This window comes from Eptatretus burgeri, chromosome 1, assembly GCF_056783735.1.
Source record: "Eptatretus burgeri isolate ZD-2024b chromosome 1, Ebu_testis_v1, whole genome shotgun sequence".
In the NCBI taxonomy this organism is placed as follows: domain Eukaryota; kingdom Metazoa; phylum Chordata; class Myxini; order Myxiniformes; family Myxinidae; genus Eptatretus; species Eptatretus burgeri.
The window spans coordinates 6,555,544-6,568,187 of NC_140961.1; the positions used below are offsets into that span (position 1 = coordinate 6,555,544).

The following is a 12,644-nucleotide window of genomic DNA, read 5'->3' on the forward strand; positions in this document are numbered from 1 at the left end:
CGCCGAGATGCGTCCAGAGCCAAGCTGTCCAGAGACAAACTCTGCCGGCCACGTCTGGAGCCAAACACTGCTCGGAGATAAACACTGCCTGTCCGTCTCGAGACAAACACCGTCCAGACATAATCACCACCCTGGACGCTGGAGAGGGATAGAATGAGAGAGCGAGAGCGAGACGGTAGGGGGAGGGGAGTGAGCAGAGAGAAAATGTAATGCTTTAGAAACAATACACACACACAAACTTGACTGATATCAGCAATTTTTCATTTATTGGCATCAGCTGATTGAATCAGTGTAATACCCGTACACAATGTATACAACCCAAAATCCTTGAGTAGCTTTCTCCATTGTTTTGGGGGAATTTCAATGTTAAATGCTTTAAAAAAAAAAAAAAAACATTGCATTATAGACTTTTCAAGGAGATGTGCACAAGCATTACTTATAAACAACTGCCAATTGTCATGTGGTGGTTAAAAAACAAAATTGGCTCTCATTTTTTTTAACATGTTAATGTGGTAAATGGCTCAGAGATCGGGTGTTATCATCTTTGAAACTCACAAAGAGAACCTCCATAACATTTCTAAAGCAAATGCGGTTCATATTAAGATCTTCTTCTTGCGTATGGCAGCTTAGCTGCTGGGTTCTATCATTTTCTTGTGCGACTGTGTCGCTGATGCAGTGTCCCTCTTCCAGTACACACTGGTACTCATTTCGCCGACCTTGGAAGGATGATAAGCTGAGTCAACCACCTGGTGTATTAATTCAGTGGCCAACGGGGCTTGAACTCAGGATCCTCGGATCCCAAGCCACCACCCTAACCACAAAGACATCACCAGGCTTTCATATTAAGATGACCAATTGCTTTATAAACAGCGACTAGGACAAAGGAAAATGCGATCGCTCATTCGTTGCTGATGTTAAAAGTTGGAACCTCTTGGACCTGAACGTCTCGACCTCCATCCTGGCTGTACCAAGGTAGTGTGTTACCTGAGCAAAATATCTTGACGTCATACATACACATGTATGTGTGTGTGTATATATATATATATATATATATATATATATATATATATATATATATATATATATATATATATATATATATATATATATATATATATATATATATATATATATATATATATATATATATATATATATATTGTTGTGGTTACCAAATTCGCAAACCACCATTCAGGCCCCTTCGGTGAGGTATCTCGGTAAGTACATGTGTAGTTAGGTCCAAACCCGTTGTCTAGTGGGAATACATGTCATTTATGCGTGCTGCGACTCTTCAGGATAGCCGTTTTTCTTTTACTATCTTTATTTTGGACCAACCGCCATGATTACCACCACAACCACAACATCAACCACCAACCACAACGCCGCTTCACCACAACCGCCACGACCTTCACGTCACACCTCGCAACCGTAGCATCGCCACCGTTCTTGCCCCGCTGTGGGTACCGGTGTTGGACTCGTGCAGAGCGCGCGTCGAACAGCGTGTACAAAATCACGGATTTTGTGCTTCAAAAACGGATCAAAAACGACACACGCCCACTTTTTGCCGTCCAATCGGTGAGCGAGGGGCGATTTGGCTCCGCCTCCAGGACGATCGATATATGCAAATTTGTGGATCAAAAAGCCTTCACGCCCACTTTTTCTCGGGCCAATGGGGAGCGAGGTGAAAGGTCAAAGGCGAAGCTACGGGGGGGATAAAAGGACCGTGTTCGTCAGTCAGGAGTCGAGAGGCGGAGAGGAGGAGAGTCCAAAGAAGAGTCCAACAGGAGAGTCCAAAGAAGAGTCCAACGGGAGAGTCCAAAGAAGAGTCCAACGGGAGAGTCCAAAGAAGAGTCCAGAGTCGGAGAGTCCAGAGGCGGAGAGGCGGCAGCGGCGAAGGCAGACGAGGGGGTGCTCGCGTCGGTGCCGGGAACTGCACGCCCGAGGGAGGCCGGCAGCGCGACCTGGCCGAGGTGGAGACGCACACCAGGGATAATAAAGATCCTCTATACCCCGAGCATCAGCAACCCCCTCCTGTTTCCCCCCGCGCTGAGATAGTGCGACCAAGGGGGCCCCTTTCCCACCCCCTGCCAGACACTGTCCGCGAGGCCCGCGGGTTGGGGCGCCATCGCCGCTCCGCGTCTCATCACCAGACGGGTAGGCGCGACCCGGTCTCGGCCTCAGGCCCGCCTCATCCTTGAGGGTATTCTTTCCTTGGTTTTGGGTATGTGTTGTCGGCGCCGTCTGTGAGGTAGAATTGTATAAGTGTTGCCGTGTGCTCGGTAGTCGGTATTAGCTCTGCATTGTGTTTTCGCTTTTATATTTGCTTTTTGTGTAAATGGAATTGTGTTTTTTCTGTGTGCTTTTGGTGGAATTGAATATGTGTGCTTTCCGTTCGTCGCGAATAAATGTGCTTTATTGTTGAACTGTTTCCCGCTTCGCTTCGTCATTTCTCCCATTGAACCCTCATCTTGCTTCACGTAAAGGGTTGGTAGTGGGCTGAGTACGCCCGACAATTAATCGTACCGTCGAGGTCGACGATAACACCGCTCGGTTATTCTGATAGTACGGAACGGGTCGCTTAAGTGGCCCGTGTCCGAAGTCGACCTGCGGCGAGGTGCGATCGCCCGGTCTACCCTCCGCGTGGGTACTTAGGTAGGTCGAATTTGGCGAGCAACCCTATCCCACGCGGGGGCCGATTGGCTCGATCGCGGTGAGACCGAAAGGTCCACCCGTGACTGGTTCCCGGCGTTAGCCCGAGAGGGTCACGACTGGATTGTCCGTCCGGTGGGCGACGTGCTGCGATTCGAGTTACGTGGCCGTCGCACGCCGGCGGGCGCGAAATCCGTTACAATATATATATATATATATATATATATATATATATATATATATATATATATATATATATATATATATATATATATATATATATATATATATATATATATATATATATATATATATATATATATATATATATATATATATATATATATTGTTGCGGTCTTCGCGCCGGCGTGCGACGGCCACGTAACTCGAATCGCGGCACGTCGCCCACCGGACGGACAATCCAGTCGTGACCCTCTCGGACTAACGCCGGGAACCAGTCACGGGTGGACCTTTCGGTCTCACCGCGATCGAGCCAATCAGCCCCCGCGTGGGATAGGGTTGCTCGCCGAATTCGACCTACCTAAGTACCCACGCGGAGGGTAGACCGGGCGATCGCACCTCGCCGCAGGTCGACTTCGGACACGGGCCACTTAAGCGACCCGTTCCGTACTATCAGAATAACCGAGCGGTGTTATCGTCGACCTCGAGGGTTCGATTAATTATCGGGCGTATTCAGCCCACTACCAACCCTTTACGTGAAGCAAGATGAGGGTTCAATGGGGGAAAAGACGAAGCGAAGCGGGAGAACAGTTCAACAATAAAGCACATTTATTCGCGACGAACGGAAAGCACACAAATACAATTCCACCAAATGCACACAAAAAAAGAAAACACAATTCCATTTACACAAAAAGCAAACATAAAAGTGAAAACACAGTGCAGAGCTAATACCGACTACCGAGCACACGGCAACACTTATACAATTCTACTTCACAGACGGCGCCGACAACACATACCCAAAACCAAGGAAAAGAAATACCCTCAAGAATGAGGCAGGCCTGAGGCCGAGACCGGGTCGGGCCTACCCGTCTGGTGATGAGACGCGGAGCGGCGATGGCCCCGCAACCCGCGGGCCTCGTGGACAGTGACTGGCAGGGTGTGGAAACGGGGTCCCCTTGGTCGCACTATCTCAGCGCGGGGGGGAAACAGGAGGGGGTTGCTGATGCTCGGGGTATAGAGGATCTTTATTATCCCTGGTGTGCGTCTCCACCTCGGCCAGGTCGCGCTGCCGGCCTCCCTCGGGCGTGCAGCTCCTGGCACCGACGCGAGCACCCCCTCGTCCGACTCTCTTCAGCTTCTCCAGCCACTGCAGGCTTCGGGCTCCAGTCTTCCACACTCGTCCCCTCCGTTCCGACTCCTTCTCGTTCTCGACTCCCTCTCGTTCTCGTTTGCGACTCTCCTTCTCGTTCTCGTTTGCGACTCTCTTCTGACTGACGAACACCGTCCTTTTATCCCCCCGTAACTTCGCCTTTGACCCCCTCCCTTTGACCTTTCACCTCGCTCCCCATTGGCCCGAGAAAAAGTGGGCGTGAAGGCTTTTTGATCCACAAATTTGCATATATCGATCGTTCTGGAGGCGGGGCCAAATCGCCCCTCGCTCACCGATTGGACGGCAAAAAGTGGGCGTGTGTCGTTTTTGATCCGTTTTTGAAGCAGAAAATCCGTGATTTTGTACACGCTGTTCGACGCGCGTTCTGCATGAGTCCAACACCGGTACCCACAGCGGGGCAAGAACGGTGGCGATGCTACGGTGGCGAGGTGTGACGGGAAGGTCGTGGCGGTTGTGGTGAAGCGGTGGTTGTGGTTGGTGGTTGATGTTGTGGTTGTGATCATGGCGGTTGGTCCAAAATAAAGATAGTGAAAGAAAAACGGCTATCCTGAAGAGTCGCAGCACGTATAAATGACATGTATTCCCACTAGACAACGGGTTCGGGCCTAACTACACATGTACTTACCGAGATACCTCACCTAAGGGACCTGAATGGTGGTTTGCGAATCTGGTAACCACAACAATATATATATATATATATATATATATATATATATATATATATATATATATATATATATATATATATATATATATATATATATATATATATATATATATATATGTTGTGTTGTTCGTCTTTCAGCTGCTCCCGTTAGGGGTCGCCATCGCGGATGATCCGCATACTGTTTTGGCATAGGTTTTACACCGGATGCCCTTCCTGACGCAACCTGGTCGCCTCTTATGACACAGGGATAAGGATTGGGTTTCACCATGATTCCGGCCTGCCCTACACCCTCACATAGCACGGCCCAGTGCAGAGCGCCCATCCTCAAGCGATCCCTCAACCCAAGCCTCCGAGTTGCTGGATTACAGACGCACGCCACTACGCCCGGTATATATATATATATATATATATATATATATATATATATATATATATATATATATATATATATATATATATATATATATATATATATATATATATATATATATTGTATTTGGAAAGTCAATGGAAAATGTTAGGAGTAAATAAAACACAAGACTTGCTACATCTTGGAAACAAGCATCCAAATTAATTAATAAACTAAGTTTTCAAAGGGTTTTGAAAAATGAATACAATAAGAAGTTAAAACATTTTTATACAGAGGGAAATAATAAAGCAATGCGGACTTTTATATACTGTGTTGGCTAGTGTTGGGTTGGCTTAATGGTTTGGGTGGTGGGCTTGGGATCCTAGGATCCTGAGTTCAAATCCCCCTAGCTGTTGAATCAATGCCAGGTGGGGATAGCTCTGCCTGTCATCCTTCTGAGGTCGACAAAGTGAGTGCCAGCTTGCTGGTATCCTGTGCCGGAGTGGTGACCCGTCCAGGATTGTGCCCAATAGCCAAGAAGACTGCTTCAGGAGCAACAATGCTCTGCACAGAGTATAGTCCCAATGGATGGATGGAGATTATATATTTATATACACAGGGGGGTAAATAAGAAAGCAATGACGGTTGTGGGGGGGGGGGAGTTAACGGGCTTCCCTTGCATTATTTTAAATTTATGAATAAATTAAGTTATTCCTGAAAATAAAACACTTATGACTACTCAATTTGATGAAAGAAATGATCATATGAAAGGGTGCGAAGCCCAACCCCTGGAAGGGGGAGTCGTATCAAAAGGGAGCGCTATGACAAAGTAATGTGTACCAGTTTGAAAAGGAGAAATATGAGTGAGCAGAAGCGAGCGAATTGAAAAATGGTAGACATTACTGCGGCAAAGCCTCCCTTTTGATACTACTCACAATCATAAAATTTATCATCCTGGTTGTCAGCCTCTGAGTGGACATCACATTACCAATCAACTAATTACCACCGATTACCATAGAGAAGGGCTACTCTGAACAGCGGGAAACTTTGAACAATTGTGTGTGACGTCACACCACCCTAAAACTTTTCCGTTGATTATTTTTTTCAATTCACTTGCTTAAAAATTTTTTTTTTAATCATAATGATATTTTATAGCCATCAATAATTATTTTTGCCACAAATATTTTTCATTTATTTTTGCATGAGTTCCACAGTGAATTTCAAAATTGCAGCCTGAAATTAGCAAAAAGTTTGTTGTGTAAATTTCTCCTTGTTCTGTGGGATGTTGACACATTGACATGAGATCCTTTAATGTAACCACACCTTACCATATTTGGTTGTGAAGATGTGCACAACATTTACTTTGACTGTAGTTTATAATTTTGTGATAGCACAAGTTTGAATATTTTGAGGTAACATTAAACACATTTCTGGGTAACTTTGAACAGTGTTCAGTGTTACACCACAATACATTAACGTTGCTTGAACATAAATGGATGATTTGAAACTTGTTTAAAATATGCGCACAGGCTTTCACAAAAAAAGACAATAAAATCAAGCAATAAACCGAATGAATATATTTTTATGTGAAAAGAACTTGCCCAGTAAGATGGTTCGAGGGTACAAACGGCCCCCAAGTGTGACCAGATCATACTGGCTGTGAGGGCAGGAAGATCCGGTGATCTCAACTTAAGGAAAGCGAGTAAGAAAGATAACATCTCATCGGACACGTGATACAAAATTAATGGGAAACTACAGCAAACCATGTCGTCCAACAGCACTAAGTGAGCAGGAGGAAGCAGTATTTGTGAATCACGTGACAGCTGTTTCAGCATGGGGGGAGGGTGGTTCCCCTTGACATGAGTGATGTATGTATGCTTGCTTGTTCATACTTATCTGTAGCTGGTCGAACTGGGCTGCAATTCTCCAATATTTTCTCCAGACGATGCAGATGCATTATATATATATATATATATATATATATATATATATATATATATATATATATATATATATATATATATATATATATATATATATATATCCATCCACTGGGACCATACTCTGTGCAGAGCGTTGGTGCTGCCGAAGCAGTCTCCTTGGCGATTGGGTACAATCCTGGACGGGTCGCCACTCCGACACAGGATACCAGCATGCTGGTACTCATTTTGCCGACCTCGGAAGGATGACAGGCAGAGTCAACCCCACGTGGTATTAATTCAACAGCCGAGTGGGATTTGAACTCAGGATACTCGGATCCTAAGCCCACCACCCTAACCATTAAGCCAACACCAGGCATATATATATATATATATATATATATAATTATTTTTTTAAGTCAGAGTCAAACAGATGAGGGTTTGATGAAGTGTGGTTAATATTGTTGTGGTTACCAAATTCGCAAACCACCATTCAGGTCCCTTAGGTGAGATATCTCGGTAAGTATATGTTTAGTTAGGCCGAAACCCGTTGTCTAGTGGGAATAAATGTTATTCATGCGTGCTGCGACTCTTCAGGATAGCCGTTTTTCTTTTACTATCTTTATTTTGGACCAACCGCCATTGTTACCACCACCAACCACAACATCAACCACCCACCGCGGCGCCGCTTCACGTCACACCTCGCAACCGTCACATCGCCACCGTTCTTGCGCCGCTTGTGGGTACCGGTGTTGGACTCGTGCAGGGCACGCGCCAAACAGCGTGTACAAAACCACGGATTTTCCACTTCAAAAACGGATCAAAAGCGACACACGCCCACTTTTGTTCCGTCCAATCGGTGAGCGAGGGGCGATTTGGCCCCGCCTCCAGGGCGTTGGAGGGCGATCGCTATATGCAAATTTATGGATCAAAAAGCATTCACGCCCACTTTTTCTCGGGCCAATGGGGAGCGAGGTGAAAGGTCGAAGGCAGGGGGTCAAAGATGAGAGAGCGAAGCCACGGGGCTTATATAAGAGACCGCGTTCGTCAGTCAAGTGAATAGGGAGTTAAGACTTCGCAGTCGGTGGAGTTGGGAAGAAGAAGCAAGAAGGAGTTGGTCGTCGTCGTGTGCGTTGGAGTCGGAGCGAAGGGGACGGAGCTGTGGAGAGGCGGCGAGGGCAGACGAGGGGGTGCTCGCGTCGTGCAGGGAGCTGCACACCAGGGAGGCCGACGGCGCGACCTGGCCGAGGTTGAGACGCTCGGCGCGGGACTCGAGGCAGAGTAGAAATCCTCCCTTCCCCGAGCATCAGCAACCCCCTCCTGTTTCCCCCCGCGCTGAGATAGTGCGACCAAGGGGGCCCCTTTCCCACCCCCTACCAGACACTGCCCGCAAGGCCCGCGGAGTTGAGGCACCATCGCCGCTCCGCGTCTCATCACCAGACGGGTAGGCCCGACCCGGTCTCGGCCTCAGGCCCGCCTCATCTTTGAGGGTGTTCTTTTTCTTGGTTTTGGGTATGTGTTGTCGGCGCCGTCTGTGAAGTAAAATTGTATGTGTTGCCGTGTGCTCGCGTAGTCGGTATTAGATCTGCATTGTCGCATTTGCTTTTTGTGTAAAATTGCATTGTGTTTCTTTTCCTTTTCTATGTGCTTTTGGTGGAATTGAATATGTGTGCTTTCCGTTCATCGCGAATAAATGTGCTTTGTGTTGAACTGTTTCCCGCTTCGCTTCGTCATTTCTTTCATTGAATCCTCATCTTGCTTCACGTAAAGGGTTGGTAGTGGGCTGAATACACCCGATAATTAATCGAACCGTCGAGGTCGACGAATAACACCGCTCGGTTATCCCGATAGTACGGAACGGGTCGCTTAAGTGGCCCGTGTCCGAAGTCGACCTGCGGCGAGGTGCGATCGCCCGGTCTACCCTCCGTGTGGGTACTTAGGTAGGTCGAATTTGGCGAGCAACCCTATCCCACGCGGGGGCTGATTGGCTCGATCGCGGTGAGACCGAAAGGTCCACCCGTGACTGGTTCCCGGCGTTAGTCCGAGAGGGTCACGACTGGATTGTCCGTCCGGTGGGCGACGTGCCGCGATTCGAGTTACGTGGCCGTCAGCACGCCGGCGGGCGCGAATCCGCAACAATATATTTCAAAAAGGAAATACATTGTCATGTTCAAAGTAACCCCAGTTATGAGACAACTTTGAAAGTTACAATATTTGTACAATCTTCAAAGTAGCCTCAACCCACAAGGTAACTGAAGGCAAAGGGAAAAAAAACACATTTGCTAAAATATATATTAGTGGTTTAAATAATACAAAACCGATATATAATGGAGCAAGTGCATGTGTGTATGTATGTATGTATGTATGTCCACTCTTCACCCATTGGTTGGACAGCTGACCTGACATCACACACCATTGTAACCTGATATACTCAAGCTAAAGTCCCTGAAGGACCCAAAAGACCCCCACCCTCCCCATCTCCAAGACCCAAACGACCCCAAGCACCCAAAAGATCCCAAACACCCTTAAAGACCCAAAAGGTCAAAAAGACCCCGAAGACCAAAAAATACCCCAGAAACCTCAAGGACCTAAAGACCAAAAAGACCCAAAGACCCAAAAGACCCCAAAGACTTTGAAATACCCCAAAAACCCTGGAGACCCAAAAATACCCTGAAGACCCAAAAGACCGAAAAGACCCAGAAGAACCAAAAGACACAAAAACCCCAAAAACCCACTTGAGGACCCAAAAGAGTAACAAAAAGACCCAAAGGACGCAAAAGACACTGGGGATCCCAAACACCCAAAAGATCCAGAGTGCCCAAAATACCTAGAGGACCCAAAAGACACAATGGGACTATCACAGAACCATGGAAATTCTGCATCACATAAAATGTGACATCAGGTCCCTCACCCCCACCCACACACAATCCCATGTCCTTACCCCACCCTCCCTGCCAGCTCTGAAATATATATATATATATATATATATATATATATATATATATATATATATATATATATATATATATATATATATATATATATATATATATATATCTCTACCCCAATATCCTCAACTTCCCTCCCCCACCCCTCAAAATCCCCAAACCACTTAATCCTAACTCTGTCCCCTCTCTGCCCTCCCTCCACCAAGCCAACTCTGGCATCCCTCACCCTTTCTTCTTAAAGTCCTCGACTGCCCCAAGCCCCTAGTACTCAATCCCCTTTCTAATCCCGTCCTCAATCGTCCCCCCCCGCCCTTCTAACCCCTTCCCAATGTCTCAATCTCCCTCTAACAACTCCATGCACCATCACCCCCAACTCTCTGACCTCCCTCCCCATTTCTTCCTGTTCTTAACAACGTTGCAAAAATAAACACAGGGAACTTTGGCGCATGAGAAGACTGTTCGGCCTATCATGCCTGCATTGTTGTTGTTCCCGTTTGTTAAGAACAATGTTAAAAGGAAATAATGATGGAACGTTAAATTCACAATCACTTCCCCCTTTCTTCCCCTCTCCTCACTATAATTCAAGGACCGGTGTTTGTGTGTTTGTTTGTTTGTTTGTTTGTCATGCTACGACTCCGACAGTTGTCGGCCCATTCCATCCAGATTCCATCCAGGTACACACTTTATTGATTTGTGTTAACGTTTTGGCATGCTTTACCAGATTACTACTGACTGTGCCATGCAACACAAACCAAAGTTTTGGCATGCCCAGCCATGTGTGAACAATGTAATGGAAGCCTGAATGCGAGTCCCATTTGAGGTCGGAATCACACACAGACGTGTGGCTACCATGAGAAACCGGATTAAGCAACTGAAAGCCTGATGAAATCAAGAGGACAAATCGTCCATTATCTACAAAAATAATTGCAGCAATTGCAATGCCCACCACGTTGGAGAGACCTCCAAGTGACTGAAAACAAGGTTACATGAACACCAGTTGCCCGTACTGAGAAAGGACCCCCTCTCCCAGGTTGAAATGTATCGCATCAGGCAAGGCCACGGATTTATGTTTGCTGAAGCTGAGGTGATCGGACAAGCAGGTAACTGAATGTCCAGGCAGCTGCAAAAGGCCTGGTATTCTAATGATAATGAAATCAACAGCCATGTCGATTTACATCCGGCTTATCAGGTATCAAGTCATCAGCTGAAACACCAGCAATCTGGATGAACATTGTGAATCACCGAATAAAGGTACAAATCAATAAAGTAATCAGTCATAATTAGTTAATTGGTCATATGATGGGCTGACCGGGTGGCCAAGAGGTACGCATACTCCCTCCAAGCTGTTTAGCCTGGGTTTGAATCCTGACCCAGCTATAAACTGTCATCCCAATGTTTCACAAGCAGGGCAATTCATCAATGTGTCTGCTGTCCCTGTGATGGATGTTAAATGGGAGTCCCATCTGATAGCATTCGTTCGTTAGTGGATGTTAAAAATCCAATGGTGGCCTTCATGAAGAGTCAGCAAGCTATCACCAGCACCATGAACAAATTACAAATTCCTGCCCTAACCAGCAGAGGGAATTGTAACAGTGGAACAGCACTGCACCCTCAGCCAATGGTGCTCCCTCGCAGTCTTGGGCTGCATACAGACGAAGAAGGTAATGTGATGCTAACTCAGGTGCGAACGAACAGGATAATTATATATATATATATATATATATATATATATATATATATATATATATATATATACATATACATACATACTTCTTCTCCTTTTCCTTCTTCTCTTCCCTTCAGAAGGGGTGAAGTCCAACAGTATCAAGCTCCTGCTGTGCTTTGACCACAATACTCCTCCACTTCCCTCTGTCCTCAGCCATCTCTCTCTACTCGCACCTCTCTCTCCAACTACCCCCACCTTATTGATATCGCTCCTCACACAATCTTCCCATCTCAACCTCGGTCGACCTCTTTTCCTCCTCCCTTACTCGCTCAACCGATCCGCTCTCTTTGCCATTCTCAATTCCTCTGTCTACACCAAGTGTCCAGCTCACTTCAGCCAGGTTTTTGCCAATCTCCTCCCTCAGTGCATCCATCCTCTCCACTCCTGTGATCCTCCTGAACCAGTTGTTATTGCAGACCTGCAACCTCTGTTGTAGTCTTTGTCATTGCCACAGTTTTGAGACCGTAAAGGTAGGCCAGCATAACACAAGTCACCATAACTTTCCCTTTTAATTTTCTTGATATCATTCTATCTTCCGTCATTCCCACCACCCTCACATGAATCCTCTTCCACATGTCTACCTCCGAACTACCATTCCCAGTCAGTGTTCTCCCCCAGATACTCAAACCTATTTCCCTGTCTGATCTCCTTCCCCTCTCCACTGATATTAATTTATTTTCTCTGCTGCCTGACCCACATCACCTCAGTCTTCTCCATATTCATCTTCAGCCCATGTTTCTCAAATGCCTGCTTCCACTCCCCCAGTACTTCCTGCATGTCCCACCCACTCTCCATATACAGCCAGATCAGGCACATACATGATGTTCACCCTCCTGCTTACCATCTCCATCACCATGATAAGCATGAGTGAGCTGAGAGAGATTCCCTGCCTCAAACCGATGTTCACGCTGAACTCCTCCGACATCCTTGGACCAATCAAAACACTTCCCTCTGTTCCCTTGTACATCCCTTCCAACAACCTGACTTCTGCTTCTGGCACTCCCATCCACATCAGTGTTGCCATCACCATCTCTC

The 12,644-nt window shown here is 46.3% G+C and overlaps 1 long non-coding RNA gene across 2 annotated transcripts in view; it reads right to left on the reverse strand.

The window, feature by feature from the left end:
- Positions 1-250: 250 nt before the first annotated feature.
- The window catches only part of LOC147033809 (uncharacterized), a 44,801-nt gene continuing 32,407 nt past the window's right edge, over positions 251-12,644 (reverse strand). For both annotated transcript variants that reach the window (XR_015058893.1, XR_015058879.1), the window contains one exon: positions 251-716. This is a non-coding gene — a long non-coding RNA (uncharacterized LOC147033809). The remainder of the gene's footprint in view (positions 717-12,644) is intronic.